At 46.5% G+C, this 18,909-nt stretch overlaps 1 protein-coding gene across 7 annotated transcripts in view; it reads left to right on the forward strand.

Annotated features, from left to right (window-relative positions):
• The window catches only part of ATP2B4 (ATPase plasma membrane Ca2+ transporting 4), a 780,797-nt gene that overhangs the window by 280,470 nt on the left and 481,418 nt on the right, over positions 1-18,909 (forward strand). For all 7 annotated transcript variants that reach the window (XM_086923502.1, XM_086923496.1, XM_086923498.1 and 4 more), the window contains one exon: positions 7,658-7,735. The gene's annotated coding sequence lies outside the window, so the exon portion shown is untranslated. The remainder of the gene's footprint in view (positions 1-7,657; positions 7,736-18,909) is intronic.

Raw genomic sequence — 18,909 nt, forward strand, 5'->3', positions numbered from 1 at the left:
TGGTAAAAGCATGTTTTTTTTTTAATGTTTGGATAAGTTAAGTATGGGTATAGGGGTATATGTTTTGGGGTACTGAGGTATATGTTTTGGGGTGTTTGGGTATTTTAAGGGTTCAGATATAGTTTTGGGTATGGGGTACAGGGGCAGTTTTAGGGTTTAGGGATAGGCATGGGTTTTGGGGTACAGGGGTATTTTTAGGGTTCACGGCTAGGTTTGGGTTTTGGGGTATAGGGGTATTTTTAGGGTTCAGGGGTAGGTTTGGGTTTTGAGGTACTGGGGTATTTTAAGGGTTCAGGGGTAGGTTTGGGTGTACAGTGGTGTTTTTAGGGTTCAGGGCTAGGTTTGGGGTACAGTGGTATTTTAGGGTTCAGGGCTAGGTTTGGGTTTTGGGGTACAGTGGTATTTTTAGGGTTCCGGGCTAGGTTTGGGTTTTGGGCTGCAGGGGTATTTTTAGGGTTCCGGGGTAGGTTTGGGTTTTGAGGTACAGGGGTATTTATAGGGTTTAGGGATAGGTTTGGGTTTTGGGGTACAGGGTATATTTATAGGGTTAAGATGGGTTAGTGTTTAAGGGTGTTGGGGTATTTTAAGGAGTAAGGGTGGGTTGTGATTATGGGGTGCAGGGGTATTTAAAGGGAGCAGGGTGGGATTAGCACACTATATGACACATGGCATGAAGGGCGGAACGTACCACATGCCCCCAGCGTTTGTCACGCCCCCAGCACACGCCCACAGCACAACGCAGACACGCCCACAAGGGACTACTTTGCTGGCACGGTTCTTTTACCTTTTAAATGTATATGGTGGGCGTCTGCATAGCCTATGTCCTTCTGCTGCAACTGCCCTTTCCAAAGCTGTATTGGGTGTTGTGATTGGTGCTGTGGTTCTTGAGATTACCCGCCTCAAAGGTTGGGGCTCTCTATTATATTAGTATGGATTTCTCCATGGTGCTTATTTTCTTTTGTTCAGTTGTGTGGTTTTTAGTGGTATCAGGATATCAAAAGCTTCCTGTAGCCACTAATATCGTTTTTGAACCGAGTTTATTGTACCTAGATTTTTACTGGATGTTGGTTGTGTTTGTAAGTGTTTCAAATGTAGTACGTTTCACGGTCGATGGATGCATGTAAGGTGGTTTAAGGTGCGTCTCTTAGTGTTACATTTCAAACTATAACTCCGGTCACATGGTTAGATAACCATGTGCTTGCTTTCCAACGTAACTAGTTTGGTATTAGCAAAAATTACATCTAGGCTGTGTCCAGCGTTGTGTGTAGGTTTATGGATGATCTGTTTTCTGCAGCTTATAGTTCACATTGTATTGCGTAACGTTTCCTATACTTTGATTTTCACACTTGTATGATTTATTGTGTCTCTGCTTTAACATGCTACATTTGGATGACTATCATTATAAAAAAATGTAATTAAAAAATGTAGGTGGTATTTTAATCAATATTTGTGAACTCGCTCGTAGACACAGATAAAGCTTGCATTCTTACAGTACAAGCACTTTTTTACATAGGGAGTTGAAAAAACCTACCGCCAAGACATAGTTTCCCTAGAGTACTTTTGAAGTGATTAGCTATATGAATTTGTTTCCTTCCATTGCATTGGCATCTTGGTATAAGGCTTCAGATGGCTCCCAGACAGGGTGATTCTTGAACAAAAGAAGAGCTTATGACCCTTTAATTCTGGCCTTTGTTTTGGGCCTGGCTTAAAGAATAAATAAGAAAGCTGCCTTGCTGCCTGCACGTTGGTGCTTGGAATGCAGATAACGTGTGGACAGGGCAGTGCTGAATCATGTGCTGGTAATGGAACCCAACACCAGGACAAATTCAGTACGTTTCCATGGGTCAGCCTGTCTAACAAGAAGTGATGAAACGGGGATCCTATCACAGCATTGGCTGGCATGCTTTACCTGTCACTGTTAAATCCTTGAAGAGCGTTGCCCTCACCCAGGCCTTGTCTTAAGTGTAAGCTCCAAGTCCTCTCCCTCCCAGTCAGTCCATGTAATAATGTTATGTCATTCCCAAGCCAAAGGGGGGACCCTCCTCCCTCTTCCTAGCTGTTCCTTTGCTTACGGGTACGCAGGTGAGTCCGAATTGAGAGCGGGGCCTCTGTTCTCAATTGCTAGGCCCTGCTCTAAAGCCGAAACCCATGGGACTTGGATCCACACAGCCAGGGGAGGGAGGGTGGTTCTTTTCTCCCAGCAGGTTTCCAAGAGCTGAGGCAATACATGAATGAGATAATCACAGGGATCCACAGCCCCTGCTGCATAGCAATTACCGAGTCAACAATTAAAATATTAATTAATGATCCCATCTTTTTTCTTAACCTGTTAGTTATTTTCAAAAGATGTTATTAGCCAGTTAGATTAGAAAATCCGCAGACCTTTCCGTCGACGCACACACCGCTGGAATCAGAAGAGGAAACTTCTCGAGCTCGCAAGCGAAATTATTGTTTTTGATCAGTAAAAAATTGATATTTTGCCTTTGTGAGGAAGGCAAGAGTGAGGCGGGTAGGTGTACGCGCAGGGAGCTAACGGAGCCAAGAGTGGGTATAGCGAGGTGGAAGCTAGGGAAAACTTAAAATGGTGTGGGGAAGGACAAAAGAAAATTGAGTACAATGAGGGTGTATGGGAGGAGGAATGGAAGACGGGGGGAGTATAGAAAGAAAGGATGCTGGGCCAGGAAGTAGGAAGGCGAATGCGCGCACGGGTTATTCCAATGTAAAGGAGGGTGTGACTGGAGGTGCAGCGGTGTGCAAAGTGGGGAACATGTTTGTTTACAGAGAGAAACTGCAGGCTGTTGAGAGCAGGGCGTGAAAGCTGCAAGCAGTGGGCCAGGAGTGGGTAAGAAATGTCTGCAGAGGAATTAAGATTGCAAGAGAGAGCGGCAAAGGGAAATAGGACAACTAGGAAGAGAGGCCTTTTCTCATATTCTTATCTAACCGGAGCAGGTCTTGGTGGGGCAGTCTAGGCAACATACATTCCATAGTAGGACACTCTGCCTTCTCGCTCTCGGGGCCGGTCCCCATTCGGCTCACCTATATACCGCCTGCTGTCCCACCCTGCCTCTTAACTTGGCGCACGAGAGGGACTTGGCCATATCACAACATGAATTCACTCTCCTACCCCAGAAGAGTGAGATTTAATTCACAGGCCGCCGTTTAGCAGTCTTTCACTCAAAGTACCCTTTGTCCCCCTGGCTTCAGTTAAGGTGAGCGATGGTTTTTTCTTTATGCTTAAAAATACGCCTATTTCGTGTTGCCCGTGTGAAAGAGTAGCGAACAGAGAGAGAGAATCGCTGCCGCTACTTATAATTAACAGAGGCCGAAAGGGGGGGCTGGGGGGGGGGGGGGGGGGTACGTGTTGCTTGTAGAGTTGATCTGTCGAAGTAGTCTTCCACCAAATCGACCACAGCGACAAGCTGACTGTCACGTACGGAGGAAAAAAGCAGGAGGTACGCCGACTTTGTGGCACACATAAGCAGCCCCAAAACTTCAAACTGAAAGAAACGGCAAATCTGGGATTGCCTATAAGACCACGTCACCCAGAGTCTGCTGAGAGGAGAAGGGCACGGAGCCATTCATAGAGAGATGGCACAACAAGTTGCTTATGAAACTTGTGAGGTGGGAACTAAATGCAACCTCAAAAGGGACTTGATGGACAAACGGATAAAAACGCAAACGAAGAGTATAGAACACGACTGAAAGTGGAGAGAAGGCTGTCAAGACGTGACGACGCGTCCGTTAGCGGTGACCAAAAGAAAGTAATAACAATTCTCCCACCACACAGGAGAGGTACCCTGTTGCTCGCAACTTTCAAAATTAGGATTGCCGGTGCCACGCTGCTGGTGGTGGGGCGACGGTTATCGCTTAACAATTGATGCCCATGCCTTCTCCAGCCCTCACGGAAAAAAGGACGGTCTCTCGACCACAGAGAGAACCCCAATTTCTACTATACTGCGGCGTGTGACGGCCCCGTCCCATGCCACTATTCTCCTTAATGCTCATGCTGTCTGAGCCTTTGGATCAGTTTCTCAAATGGATTTTATCGAGTAATGGCAAATCTCAGCTTAAAGTATTAAAGTGTTATTAGTGATTAGTGCGAAAGCAGGAGTCTGATACCCTGGCAGCTCACACGACGCCCAGATTATAGCTCTGCCACGTCCCGCCACACAGCTATGCCAAAGGTACGTTGCTCTTGGATTCCCTACATCAACGGAAAGAAAAGACTCGCAGACTCCGTTTTCCCCTCATTGTATGGCTTTGTACAGCTACCGCATAGTCCTGTACTGCCACATTGCTCACTGTATCTGGGGAGTGCAGATGTACAGCCTCGGGTCTTTACACACACCAGTGTTGTGCGGGCCTTGCTTTTCCCTCTTCTGGGATAGGCTGGGACAGACTGGCTCAGATGGCTTTTCCATGGCTCAGTCAAAACATTGTCCAATGCTTCAGACATTTCCTGATGTATTCCACGCGCCCCTCTCTTCCGACTGCACACGGACCTCTGTCCGCAGGATTTAAAACCGCATCGACCTCTTCCACAGTGGGATAATTGGTTTAACCTCTCTTGATTGATATTCGTGACACTGTTCACGTTACTATCCTGGACTTCATCTTGGAATTGTTGGTAACCACAGTAGTTACCCTGTTTTTACCGAAATCCACGTATCCAGTATCTTCTTATTGCCCTACTCCTTTAAATCCTAAAGGCGTCCTGCAAATCCAATTCCAGGGAATTATTTTAGCCATTGCGGCTACAACTGGTATCCTTACCAAACCATTATAGGACGATTGAATCCAATCACACCTCCGGCATTTTGAGTGCCTAGGTCCCCAGAATTCCCATCCCGAAGAGACCCTGTAACATGAGAGGGTTGAAACGTCGTGGACTACGAAAGGGAGAGTCCCAGATTATTAGAAATAATGTCTTGAATGAATGATTGAATCTGATATCCTAAGGACTTCCCTTTCACTCCAATAACCATTCACTTCTTGTATCTGCAGCTACTTCACAGTTTTGGTTATGATCACTTTATTGGGGTCACATAAGTCACGTTTCAATATGAAATTATATTTAGTGTGAATACAAAGCAGAAGTTTATTTTTATCAGATTGTTATTGCAAATAAAATAAGCCCACTTCGGCTGAGGTGGGTGTACCAGAAGTATTGTTTGTGGGATGTTCTTTCCTGATTTATATACGTTCCCTACAATCAAAGAAATGATATTACCTAAATGATACAACTACTTACTCTATTGCATGCTAATTTTTGTTTAAATCGCGCAAGAAAATAAACTCTGCTAGAATTGTATCTTTTAATTTAATCAGTTCCTTGTGAACAATTGTATTTTGGCTGCTTAGCTATACCCAATTCGTATATAGGTTTCTCTTGTTTTTGTTGAAATTGATTTGGGAAGGAGAGCCTTTGACAGCTTCTCTGCCATCTTCATGTATGCTCATCACAGTCCTAATTCTGCTGTTCAGTCTCCCACACCCAGGTAATTAAGGAACTTGCGAGCTTCAGACAGATCTCCCACACCTTTACCAGATGACTGGTGAGGAAGGGAAGGAAAACCTTAGGCTGCTCGTTCACGGTCCCATTTGCCTTTTCCTTTTGCAGTAACTATCTACGCCCTCTCGTTACCGGGTGAGATGAACAAAATGAACCCAAAGATAGCTCCCACCAAATCTCATTTTTGTTTTTGTTTTTATATTACACTGACAAAGCACTTTACACAGTTGAGGAAGGTCGGGTTACCAAAGGTTTTGTGGTTGGCTGATTACATCCTCAAAGACCGCTTGATGTTGTAAAATATTAGTTGCACACCCGGTAATCTAGTTGCAGAAAGTCTAAGAATTTGTGGTGCAGATGTGCTTTCGGGGTTTTCCTGAATTGCAAAAATCAGTTTGATGTGAATGGGTTAAGAAAGCTAGTTCTAGATGCGAAGCCTTGTGCACTGAGAGTTCTCCTTTAAAAAAAAAAAATTCTCGCTGAATGGCTATGAGGTCTATGCATTGCCGAACTTTGATATCTTGTCCGCTGGTATGTTGCTATTGACCATTTAAGGTTCACAGAACGAAAACCACAGTGCACAAAGACTCCTCAGGCATCTGAAGCACGTATTGGTCAAGCTAGAGAGAGGAAAAGAAGCCTTCCATTTAGTGAAAACTGGCACTGATTATTCACAAATCAAGAGACCGACCAACAATCATTTGGTTAAAAAGTAAGGTTCCTGTGTACTAAAGCCCATTGAAGAATTCAACACACACTGTTCAAAGCAGTTACAGACAGCCTCCGGTCCTGATGACCCCAGAATGTCTTGCCTAAGGGCTGAAACATGTTGACTTCAAAAAGGAGGCAAACACCCATATCTGGCATAATCTAAGATTACATGCCCACCATTTAAAGTGGAAACAACTGAAAGCAAACAACATTGGGTCACCATCCTCCCCCTTTAAAATATTCAAAACAACCAAGTACTGTAGCTGTGGCCTTGCCCTGTGCACTGATTAGCACAGTTACACTGTACACTTTGTATTCCATAGTAGGTGGCGTTTTTCAACATAACCAGTAACTGTTGTTGCAGAGTAGGCTCTCCACAAATTGCTCTGTGCTTTTTCTTTTATTTGAGACTGAAGGTCAAGGGTCAAATTTGTGTTCAGGTAAACTTAGCCTAAGCGGGATCCCATGTGTTAATTTTTTTTAGTGGTAGGTCGACAATTTTTATTGCTGCCTCCGTATCACATGGTTAAAAGAAAAGTACTAATGGGCTCTTAGAACTGTTATAGACATAAGTGTCTCAGTCATAACTGGCAACCTCTTTTTGCATATTCAAAACACCTTTCTATATCTGGGGCATTCGTCAGGACTCAGATCCTTTTATGCGTTTCTCTATCTAGCAAGCCCTAGGTAGTGGTCAGTATTAGTGGCTAGGACTGAAACAAAGTGTTACCTGTTCTCAGTGTAAACAAGATTGGCTTTATTGGTTCATCAAGTTTGTATATGTGATAAGTCAATATTGTCCTGGACAGCCAGGTTGCATCTTTCACACTGTCACCCTCGCGGGTCAGGTGGTAGACACACTATGAACACACTCCCCCTCTCCACTAGTTTTGCAAAAAGGAAGTCTGACAGAAAGAGGCACTCAAAACATGAATGTGCCTGTCCGAAATAGATTTAGCAAATTATACTACGACAAGATTGACCAACCTGATTGTTCCTGGCCCTACAGTAGCTGTGAATACCCACGTCCAACCATCTCTGCCCAATAGCTCGTGTTATTTGGTACACTGAAGCCGAGTTTGCCTAGGAGGCGAGAGGGGATATATAAGGAGTGCCTTCACAGCCATTATCTTCATGTCAATTGGACTCATTCTCATCACTTGGAATCATTGTGCTTTCTCTTATCTGATTAATCATACCTGTTACAAAGTTTCTCTGGTTACTTTATCACAGAGTTTAAACGCTTTAAAAATCGTTTTGTATCTTTATCCAGACTTGTCCTTTTCAAAAGTAACATGTTGCGTTTCCTTTGAAATGTGTATTTTATATAACTTGCATTGCTTTGATCAGATTTTGACTTAAGCGCAGCATTGTCAGCTTGGAATTTTCCAGAAACATAAATCACTTATTCTGTGCCTTTTACTTTTCTTGCAGACACTAAGAGGTCCAGGGAGGAAGCCACTGCAAAGTCTATTTTTTGGAGTGTCGCAGACGCCCAGCACAATTGCTCAGGTAAGAGTTTCCCTCCTCTTTTGCAGCTCGTTTGCCTAGCAAAATGTGAGGTTGCCACCTGGACATTTTTTTTTTTTTTTTAAACCGACCGGTCTTGTGGTTTTAATTCCAGGCCGGTAAAAAATTAGCAAAACAGGAGTGGAATCTCGGTATTGTTTCATTCCAAGGCATAATCCTAAAACAGCAAACACATAAAACATAAATTAAAAAGTATTCGAGAGTGATGTACATTGTTTCAGAATGATTATTAGATCCGAAGTATAGTTGCAATGTCGGTAAAGAATCCTGAAACCTTACACTGATTCTTTTTCATCCACCAGCTCTTGGCTGGTCCAGAAGAATAGCAAAACTCAAACAAATGGCTGTCATTTTTTCTAAGCAAGGAGGGCCCTCACACTAGACTGGGTAATTCCCAAATATAGCTTTACCAAAATAGGAGTTTGCAGACCCTTACAATGAGAGCCAATGAAATGTCAACATATGTCAATGTATGAGATTACACAGTGCTTTCTATTGAACATTATGACCCTTTTGTTAAACCTGTTTAGCTTGATTTTCAAATTATGTTTTTAGGATGTGACTAAGAGAATAGATCCGCATATTTTTCATCTCTAGGCTCTTAGATGATGCTTCCAGTTAATTAGAAGATGATTGACTCTAAACATTGGCTCAATAGACTTTGGGTGGGGGGTGAGTAGGTTTAAATGGGGGAAGGGATAAGCTTATGGACATGACGGTGCCAGAGACAAAGTATAGCTGATAGAAACCTGAACTGAGTAAAAAAGACAAAGCATTATGTAATAGTAAATAAGTCTCAAATCAACTTTTTTTGCAGTGTTAGGATGATGGTGTTTGTACACGCAGAAAATAACATTTACTGAATTGACAGAAAATAAACCCACATTTGATTAAAAGAAAACAAACCCCCTGTTCTGTTAAATTAATTTGTTTAGAAAACTAGAATACAGTTTGTCTCTGTTAATGATTTAGGGAGTCTGAGCTTATATGCTGGAAGATGGTAAATGGACTTGCTATGAACACGCTTTATGAAAAGGCTATTGATAAATCAGTTTCGATATTTATTTGAAGCAATTATGGTCAGTGCTTTAAATGGGCCGCTACTGCCCGGTACGGAGTACCAACACTTTTTTATTTTGATAGTGAGTACCGACACTGCTCAAGACAGACGTAATACTTTTAATTTGAGAGTACCAGCACTTCTCAGAAACAAGCAGGTACTCTGGTACGGAGTACCTGCACTTCTATTTTACCATTTCATGCACTGATCATGGTGGACTGTAAAAAATATATGCAGCTGCAAGTAGGAGTGTGGAACAATAAATCATAGAATCCACATTCAAGTGGGAGACTGCATTTTGTAAAAATAAATAAATGAATAAATGGGCCTTATTCTTAGAGTCTAGGAATCTGAACCGATGGGTAGTCTGGGGCCAGTGAAGCAACAGTGTGGGTGAAAATATTGGGGGCAGCATCATGTTGCTCACTTTGAAGTTTAGGCATTGTTTTTGCAGCTAGATCACTATGTAGTGAGTATCTCCTGGAGATGATCACTGCTAGAAAACTGTCAATCCTTTGAGTCGGAAAACCAGCAGCAAGCTCACCCCGAGGACACATTGTCAGTAGAAGGCATTTTTAGTGATGTTTTTCTCCTTTAGTATCAGATTCTTTTTGATTCCAGGAAGACTCGGAGACTGCAGATTGTTTAAGTAGATATTAGAAGGCCAAAGGAGTGTGTACCCAGGCAAATGGAAGTAGTCTGAGACTTGCTTATTGTCAACCATTTTTTCTCTTGTGTGGCTCTGGCCATTGATGACCCATTTAGGAATGGGTCCTCCAATACCGAAAATTGTTTAAAGGTGGTTTCAGGGGGGTGGAGCTTGAAGTCGACCATGATTGCCACTTCCTGATTGAGCTTCAGTGCAGCACCAACTCAACTAGATTGCCCAGCCACCCCTGGTTCCGCATTCATTTTTTATTGGACCTGATGTGATGACACCCCATCACTGCTCGAGACCCGACTAAAGCAAGAAAGGTATGGTCTGTCTGCTATTCATTCTGTTGTTTCTTTGGAGACAGACCTGATGAAAGCTGGCCGCAGGAGTTAAGGAGGTGGCGGAGGCTTACAGGTGTTGTATCGGGCCTTATCCATCTCTCTGTCCGCTCTCGGTTGTCGCTCTTCCAGTATCTGGTATTGCAGGAGCTCTCCACCACAGTGGGGATCTGACACTAGCTTCAGGTCTGTGCTCCAGGAGGTGTACTTCTCTCATCTGACTATACTTAGCCTTTGTTATCACGCCTTCTGCTTGTTTGGTCTGTGGCGGGATTCTGATGCACCCTGAAGCAGGTTGCCCCTGCATTGTTGTTCCTGGACTCGTATGTCTTCCAGCAGACAATCTGCCACCTAGCTCCTGTTCTGTTAGGCAGTGAGTAGCCTGCACAAGGTCATGAAAATACAGTTCTGATCCTTTCAGATAAGAACATGGAGACGCTTCCTAAAGAAGAGCCCAGAAACCCATAGGGGTGACCGTGTCTCACTTTACAAATGCAGGTTGATTGACTGGCACTATTCTCACTACTGTGTATGTGAAAATGCAAGACCTTAAAACAGAGGTAAAATCCATACAACTGGTGATGTCCATCATACACACATGGCTGGATAAAGCGGATCAACGGCTTGACGCAGTAAAAACTCAGTATGAACATATCCTATATTGGGGCCGAGACATCAAATCCCTTTACTGGAAAATGACACATTTGGAGGGGAGTCCGTTTTCGGATCTATTGAGGACCAGAGGGGACAGAGAAATAGGACATGGTAGCCTACCTGTCAACCATGGTGGCAGAATTCTCATAGGCAATTGTTTGCACCCTTGGAACTCATTTGAACCCATCGGGTCCAGTCTTACTGGGCATCACACACTACTAACCCGTGCCCAATTATAGCCTGTGCCAAATTATAGCCTGTGGCTACACCTCCAGAATACCAGGGCCATCCTGTTGGTGGCCAAAAAAGCAACAGAAGCCCTTCTTATTGATGGCTGCTGGATATCATTCTTCACAGATTACTCAGCACCACCAGTGTCTTATATAAAAGATTCCAAGCCCTTCGAGCACAACTGAACTGTAGGTATCTCAAGTATGACCTCCTTGAGTCAGCTTGGATGCTCGTGAAGATAGATTGTCAAACAAAGGAGTTTTTGGACCTAAGAAAACTCAAATTGTTTCTTGATTGTCTGGATGACAACTCAATGGATGTTGTTCACCCCCATGCAGCGGTGGCAGCTCCACAGGATGACTGGCTTCTCCCTTCTCAATCCCCCCTCCAGAAACTCTTCCTTGTTCCATCCCCGGCACCAGAGCTGGGAAGCACCTCCTAAGAGGAATTCGATCTGCGCTGGTCTTCATCAAGTTGTGAAGGCCTTGCATAAGGATAGTTACAGAGGCAAATCGAGATCCCAACTGAAACCGCATTCGGGCTGACCGGACGGTGGGGAGGACTAAAACATATGCTTTGATGAAGCAAATGGGGGTGCGCCAGGTAATGAAGTCCAAACACTCTTGTAGTTTCAAATCCTTTATTGGTACTTATTCTTTTCTTTTTTACAATAGCACATACAGCTCAGCCAACACGTTTCGTTCCAACAGTAGGAACTTTATCAGGGCTTAAATAACTATCATCTAATTCCTTTTGCCACAATACTTGGTGTAGTTTATCCAGCGTGAACGCTGAGTGAAAAGGAACACTGACGAGGTTGTCATGTACGAGCATGATTATGCCCTGTAAATTCCCACTTCATCCGGAGCAATAAGCTGAGGAAACGACACAGAGTATTGTAGCAAAAGGAATTAGAGGATACTGTTATTTAAGCCCTGATGAAGTTCCTGCTGTTGGACCGAAACGCGTTGGCGGAGCTGTATGTGCTATTGAAAAATAGAATAAGTACAAATAAAGGGTATGAAACTACTAGAGTGGTTGGACTTCATTACCTGGCGCAGCCCCACTTGCTTCATCAATTAAGGATCTGGAACCCAGAGGCACTACTCAACGGCTGGTGTTGGAGAGTCAGTGCGCAGGACTTGATACTAATGAAACTAGCCCGAGGTGCATATCTAAAGTCTGCTGTTGGGTTCTCTCTTATATACTAAAACATATGCTTTGTTTGGCCTACTGTTCTAGCTTAATGGCTGTTATCCTGTTATGTTATGTTTTTTTCCCCCTGCTATTGCTATGTGGTGTAATGTAGTTTGAACTATTAAAGGTGTGTGCTTCCTCACCACAAAAGAGGAAATGTATCCGCGCCTGCATCTGCACTGCTCACCCTCTGTGGTTTACACTTAAGCTCCCTATCCCAGACCATACACTATAGGTCAGATGCCCTGAGTATATCACATTAGATCCCAGTTAGACATGGCATGTGGTGCTCCATCACACTGATCGCAATACATGCCTTTAAATGTTTTTCCAGTAGTGGGCGGGGGAGCCTGTAATGTGGCGCCAGTAGGCATAGTTTCAGGCTCGGGACCAAAAGTTTCACAGTTAGTGTTATCTTCCGATGTTACCACCCCAGTTCCCCCTACGCCTCCAAGGCGGCATGCACTACCTCTGACCTCGGCAAGACTGGGCCTCATAGGTTCAGGTAAGTGCAACCCTCCCTCCTTTTTTTGCCCTCTCAGTTTTTTGCTCTCTCCGTTGTCCCCCTTCCTACATCGCTTTATTAATGCACTGCACTGATTCCTTCCAAGCGGTTAGGCCAGGGGTCTCCAAACCGGTCCTGGAGGGCCGGATCCATGCCAGATTTTTAAAATTACTACATGTATCTCAATGGGGATATCCAAAAAATCTGGCATGGATCCGGCCCTCCAGGACCGGTTTGGAGACCCCTGTGTTAGGCCATACACATATCGTACCACATTTTGATCAGCACAGATCTCTTTTGGGCCATGACCAGTGATGTTTAAGCCACTGTTGATGAATACTATGAACGTGAATGGGTTGTCCCATTGTAGTAAGCCAAAGAAAATCTTACACTACCTGCACATGAAACACCCTGCTATAGCTCTTTTGCAGGAGACTCACCTGTTTTCAGCAGAATCGCTTAAGTGGGAATGGGTAGGCACAGTCATCATCAGCAGAAGCAGGTCGGTGACAGACCAAGGGGTTGCCTCCTTGAGTAGCTTTTCCAAAAATTGGGGAGTTGGCATCCTCCTAGGGGAGAGCCTGTTATGTAAGGTCCTTCAGAAGCGGGTGGACGAGGAGGGCCAATGAGGCTGCTTTCCTCGCCAGGTCCCTCTTTGTGGATTCCATCTATGTGACCACAGAGGCAGACATAAGATCCTCTATCAGGAGTGGGCAGCAACCTAGAATGTATGCGTTTCGGCTTAGACAAAAACAGTTGCAGGCAGCCTCAGACTCCCCCATGTGACATCAGCCTGGCTTTTCACTTGTTACAGCTAGCCACATACATTAGTCCTATTAAAAAGTCTCCATTTTGGGTGCATTTAGAATGTCATAATCAGAGGGGAAAGTATCACTAATGTTTTCCAACCAGAATTTCAAGGGAATTGTATCCGAGACCCTCAACCAAATGCAGTATATATTTTCTCTGCTTGTGTGGTTAGGTGGATAGTTGTATCATCGGGTCAATTACCAATTGAATGTTCGGTTCTCCGAGTGGTAAATTGTCCTCCACCCGGAGAGAGCCTGTCTGGATAGTGGTAGTCGTTACAAGTGATTTAAAAATGCCTCTTATCCTGTATGGTGGGCTTTAATGATCAGGGTTAAAATGTTTGGTGGTGCTTTGGTGTATTAGCTATTGGTCCACCGCATCTGGTGAAAAGGTCAACATGTTTAGGCCGTAGGTGCTTCGTTGAGTCAAGCGGCCTTTGTCAGGACCATGAGGTGAGACACGGGTATTATTTATCCTGAGTATATTCAACATTCGTGAGGGTGAGTTCACTCGCCCTACATCATCAGTTAGCTCGACAGCTGCAGGACTGACATGGTCATAGGTGCTGCCTTTTTTCTATGACTAGAAAGAGAGAAGGAGCAAAAGGCAACACATAGAAAAAAGTCTGCAACATTGTGATATTTAAATTGTGTGGGTTCTTTTCTTCTTCATAGAAATCCCGAATGTGATGCTCTAGTTTATTTCTTTAAAGCCCGGGAGAAACTTTTTTTTCTTAGATATTAAAGACAATAAAAATATCTAGACAATTGAAAACCGGGTCATATGGAGAAAGTGTAGAGTCTCTCATATCTGCCATGTATAGTTATGTAAGCGTGACGACACGTGGCTTCATGAATTGGGTTGCCCCTTTATTTTCAGGATCTAACTGTAACTGACGATTGAGTAACTAGATACATTTTTAAAGTGAATTGATTTTAAAATAGGTTAAGGATATTTCAAAGACAGGGAAAATTGCACAAAGTTGAACTAAGCTCAGTTGGGTGCAATAGAGTGCGTCTATTTGTATTTATTAATTCAGATTATTTACAGGGCAAAAAGGGCGATACCATGGGAGGTGCTGAATCCTCCATGGGATACAGGCGAGGTTGCAGTCCTGCAAAGGAACAAAAAACAGACACATTTCCTGGGACGTATTTTATGTTAAAGCTCAAGAGGTGTGTGTGTGCGCCACCGAGGGACCAATGAGAGATGATTTAACCATGAACAAACATGCATTATAAACATGAGAGATAACAACAGTTTTGTTTTAGAACTGTTTTAATGCTCAAAAAGCAGTGGAAATTCTCATGAAACACTGAAAACATAGGAAGCTCCCAGGCTGCATTGCAAATCTATAGCTAAAAAGACTGAAAAGCTAACCTGCATCAACATGCAGTAAACTGACCCTGTGCCTTTAAGGTACCCATGACCCCCAGATTCCCATCATGCCTCAGGGGTGACAGGTCAGTTGTTCTTTGCGGAGACTGAAAAAACCATGAAACATTTAGGTTAACCATATCTCCAACTTAAAATAATCCTTTGCCCGGGGAGGCGGGAGGGTTGCTTATGACGTGGCACGGGGGCCGGAGGAAAGTTGAAGGGCGCCCCTCTCCTCACCGAAAACGGGTAGGTCGCCCTCCGCTCTCAGCCTAGAGCACATCAACATCCCTCTGGGTCTGGTAGGAGATGTAGGTGCTGTGCTCCCTTGTTGTGCTTGCTTTCCTGCCCCCTGTTCCCTCGTTGTGCTTGCTTTTCTGCCCCCTGTTCCCTCGTTGTGCTTGCTTTCCTGCCCCATTTTCCCTCGTTGTGCTTGCTTTCCTGCCCCCTGTTCCCTCTGTTGTGCTTGCTTTCCTGCCCCCTGTTCCCTCTGTTGTGCTTGCTTTCCTGCCCCCTGTTCCCTCTTTGTGCTTGCTTATCTGCCCCCACCCTGTTCCCTTGTTGTGTTTGCTTTCCTGCCCCCTGTTCCCTTGTTGTGTTTGCTTTCCTGCCCCCTGTTACCTCGTTGTGCTTGCTTTCCTGCCCCCTGTTCCCTCGTTCTGCTTGCTTTCCTGCACCCTGTTCCCTCGTTGATTGTTTTTCTACCCTCTGTTCCCTCTTTGTGCTTGCTTTCCAGCCCCCTGTTACCTCGTTTTCCTGCCCCCCCTGTTCATTCGAGTTTTCCTGCCCCCTGTTCATTCGTTGTGCTTGCTTTCCTGCCCCCTGTTCCCTCGTTGTGCTGGCTTTCCTGCCCCCTGTTCGCTCGTTGTGCTTGCTTGTCTGGCCTTTATTCCCTCGTTGTGATCATTTTTTTTGGCCTTTGTTCCCTGTATGTGGCTCTCTGTGTATGTGGCTCTCTGTGTATGTGGCTCTCTGTATGTGTGGCTCTCTGTGGGTGTGGCTCTCTGTGGGTGTGGCTCTCTGTGGGTGTGGCTCACTGTGGGTGTGGCTCTCTGTGGGTGTGGCTCACTGTGGGTGTGGCTCACTGTAGGTGTGGCTCACTGTGGGTGTGGCTCTCTGTGGGTGTGGGTGTGGCTCTCTGTGTGGGTGTGGCTCTCTGTGTGTGTGTGGCTCTGTGTGTGTGTGTGTGTGGCTCTCTGTGTGTGTGTGGCTCTGTGTGTGTGGCTCTGTGTGTGTGTGTGTGGCTCTGTGTGTGTGTGTGTGGCTCTGTGTGTGTGTGTGTGGCTCTGTGTGTGTGTGTGTGGCTCTGTGTGTGTGTGGCTCTGTGTGTGTGTGTGGCTCTGTGTGTGTGTGGCTCTGTGTGTGTGTGTGTGGCTCTGTGTGTGGCTCTGTGTGTGTGTGTGTGGCTCTGTGTGTGTGTGTGTGGCTCTGTGTGTGTGTGTGGCTCTGTGTGTGTGTGGCTCTGTGTGTGTGTGTGTGGCTCTGTGTGTGTGTGTGGCTCTGTGTGTGTGTGTGGCTCTGTGTGTGTGTGTGGCTGTGTGTGTGTGTGGCTGTGTGTGGCTCTGTGTGTGTGTGGCTCTGTGTGTGTGTGTGTGGCTCTGTGTGTGTGTGTGTGGCTCTGTGTGTGTGTGTGTGGCTCTGTGTGTGTGTGTGTGTGTGGCTCTGTGTGGCTGTGTGTGTGTGTGTGTGTGTGTGTGGCTCTGTGTGTGTGTGTGTGTGTGTCTATGTGTGTGTGTGTGTGTGTGTCTATGTGTGTGGCTCTGTGTGTGTGTGTGTGTGGCTCTGTGTGTGTGTGTGGCTCTGTGTGTGTGTGGCTCTGTGTGTGTGTGTGTGGCTCTGTGTGGCTCTGTGTGTGTGTGTGTGTGTGGCTCTGTGTGTGTGTGTGTGTGTGGCTCTGTGTGGCTGTGTGTGTGTGTGGCTCTGTGTGGCTGTTTGTGTGTGTGGCTCTGTGTGGCTGTGTGTGTGTGTGTGGCTCTGTGTGGCTGTGTGTGTGTGTGTGTGGCTCTGTGTGGCTGTGTGGCTCTGTGTGTGTGTGTGGCTCTGTGTGTGGCTCTCTGTGGCTCTGTGTGGCTCTGTGTGTGTGTGTGGCTCTGTGTGGCTCTGTGTGGCTCTGTGTGGCTCTGTGTGGCTCTGTGTGGCTCTGTGTGGCTCTGTGTGGCTCTGTGTGGCTCTGTGTGGCTCTGTGTGTGTGTGTGGCTCTGTGTGGCTCTGTGTGTGTGTGTGGCTCTGTGTGTGTGTGTGGCTCTGTGTGTGTGTGTGGCTCTGTGTGGCTCTGTGTGTGTGTGTGGCTCTGTGTGGCTCTGTGTCTGTGTGGCTCTCTCTGTGTCTGTGTGTGTGGCTCTCTCTGTGTCTGTGTGTGTGGCTCTCTCTGTGTCTGTGTGTGGCTCTCTCTGTGTCTGTGTGTGTGGCTCTCTCTGTGTCTGTGTGTGTGGCTCTCTGTGTGTGCGGCTCTGTGTGGCTCTGTGTGTGTGTGTGGCTCTGTGTGTGTGTGTGTGTGTGTGGCTCTGTGTGGCTGTGTGTGTGTGGCTGTGTGTGTGTGTGTGGCTCTGTGTGTGTGTGTGTGTGTGTCTATGTGTGTGTGTGTGTGTGTCTATGTGTGTGTGTGTGTGTGTGTGGCTCTGTGTGTGTGTGTGTGGCTCTGTGTGTGTGTGTGGCTCTGTGTGTGTGTGTGTGTGTGTGTGTGTGTGTGGCTCTGTGTGTGTGTGTGTGTGTGGCTCTGTGTGTGTGTGTGTGTGTGTGTGGCTCTGTGTGTGTGTGTGTGGCTCTGTGTGTGTGTGTGTGGCTCTGTGTGTGTGTGTGTGTGTGTGTGTGGCTCTGTGTGGCTCTGTGTCTCTGTGTCTCTGTGTGTGTGTGTGTGTGTGTGGCTCTGTGTGGCTGTGTGTGTGTGTGGCTCTGTGTGGCTCTGTGTGTGTGTCTATGTGTGTGTGTGTGTGGCTCTGTGTGTGTGTGTGTGGCTCTGTGTGGCTCTGTGTGTGTGTGTGTGTGGCTCTGTGTGTGTGTGTGTGTGTGTGTGTGGCTCTGTGTGGCTGTGTGTGTGTGTGGCTCTGTGTGGCTGTGTGTGTGTGTGGCTCTGTGTGGCTGTGTGTGTGTGTGTGGCTCTGTGTGGCTGTGTGTGTGTGTGTGTGGCTCTGTGTGGCTGTGTGGCTCTGTGTGTGTGTGTGGCTCTGTGTGTGGCTCTCTGTGGCTCTGTGTGGCTCTGTGTGTGTGTGTGGCTCTGTGTGGCTCTGTGTGGCTCTGTGTGTGGCTCTGTGTGGCTCTGTGTGTGTGTGTGGCTCTGTGTGGCTCTGTGTGTGTGTGTGGCTCTGTGTGGCTCTGTGTGTGTGTGTGGCTCTGTGTGGCTCTGTGTCTGTGTGGCTCTCTCTGTGTCTGTGTGTGTGGCTCTCTCTGTGTCTGTGTGTGTGGCTCTCTCTGTGTCTGTGTGTGGCTCTCTCTGTGTCTGTGTGTGTGGCTCTCTCTGTGTCTGTGTGTGTGGCTCTCTGTGTGTGCGGCTCTGTGTGGCTCTGTGTGTGTGGCTGTGTGTGTGTGGCTGTGTGTGGCTGTGTGTGTGTGGCTGTGTGTGTGGGTGTGGGGCTCTCTCTGTGCCTGTGTGTGTGGCTCTGTGTCTGTGTGTGTGTGTGGCTCTCTCTGTGTCTGTGTGTGTGGCTCTGTCTGTGTCTGTGTGTGTGGCTCTGTCTGTGTGTGTGGCTCTCTGTGTGTCTGTGTGTGTGGCTCTCTGTGTGTCTGTGTGTGTGGCTCTGTGTGTGTGTGTGTGTGTGTGTGGGGTGCTGTGTGTGTGTGTGTGGGTGGGCTCTGTGTTTGTGGCTCTCTGTGTCTGTGTGCGTGGCTCTCTCTGTGTCTGTGTGTGTGGCTCTCTCTGTGTCTGTTTGTGTGGCTCTCTCTGTGTCTGTGTGTGTGTGTGGCTCTCTCTGTGTCTGTGTGGGTGTGTGGCTCTCAGTGTGTGGCTCTCTGTTTGAGTGGCTCTCTGTTTGAGTGGCTCTCTGTTTGAGTGGCTCTCTGTTTGAGTGGCTCTCTGTGTGTGTGGCTCTCTGTGTGTGTGGCTCTCTGTGTGTGTGGCTCTCTGTGTGTGTGGCTCTCTGTGTGTGTGGGGGGGGGGCGCTGTGTGTGTGTGGGGGGGCGCTGTGTGTGTGTGTGGGGCGCTGTGTGTGTGTGTGGGGCGCTGTGTGTGTGTGTGTGTGTGGGGCGCTGTGTGTGTGTGGGGCGCTGTGTGTGTGTGTGGGGCGCTGTGTGTGTGTGTGGGGCGCTGTGTGTGTGTGTGTGGGGCACTGTGTGTGTGTGTGTGGGGCGCTGTGGGTGTGTGGGGCGCTGTGGGTGTGTGGGGCGCTGTGGGTG

Source organism: Lissotriton vulgaris, chromosome 5 (genome assembly GCF_964263255.1).
Source record: "Lissotriton vulgaris chromosome 5, aLisVul1.2, whole genome shotgun sequence".
Lineage (NCBI taxonomy): Eukaryota > Metazoa > Chordata > Amphibia > Caudata > Salamandridae > Lissotriton > Lissotriton vulgaris.